Here is a 225-nt window from a genome sequence, read left to right as displayed (position 1 = left end):
CGATAAAAAAAATGTTTGCTATGGAATTGTTCTATTCATTGGTTAAAAACTGTATTTTAGTGAAATATCATTTAATGAGCTCGATGATCGAAGTGTTGCACTGTTGGTGCACCCTTGTCTACGGCCAAACTACCTTCAAAACACCGGTTCTCGTCCGATTACCGAAGTTAAGCAACGTCGGGTCTGGTTAGTACTTGGATGGGAGACCGCTTGGGAATACCGAGT

The 225-nt window shown here is 41.8% G+C and overlaps 1 pseudogene; it reads left to right on the top strand.

The window, feature by feature from the left end:
• Nucleotides 1–116: 116 nt before the first annotated feature.
• On the top strand, nucleotides 117–225 carry LOC117113164 (annotated as a pseudogene; the record flags this gene model as incomplete).

This window comes from Anneissia japonica, unplaced genomic scaffold (assembly GCF_011630105.1).
Source record: "Anneissia japonica isolate Jap-2015-1 unplaced genomic scaffold, ASM1163010v1 scaffold220228_len529_cov95, whole genome shotgun sequence".
Classification (NCBI taxonomy): Eukaryota; Metazoa; Echinodermata; class Crinoidea; order Comatulida; family Comatulidae; genus Anneissia; species Anneissia japonica.
The sequence above is the reverse complement of the archived record's forward strand: the minus strand, read 5'-3'. Positions and strand labels throughout refer to the sequence as shown.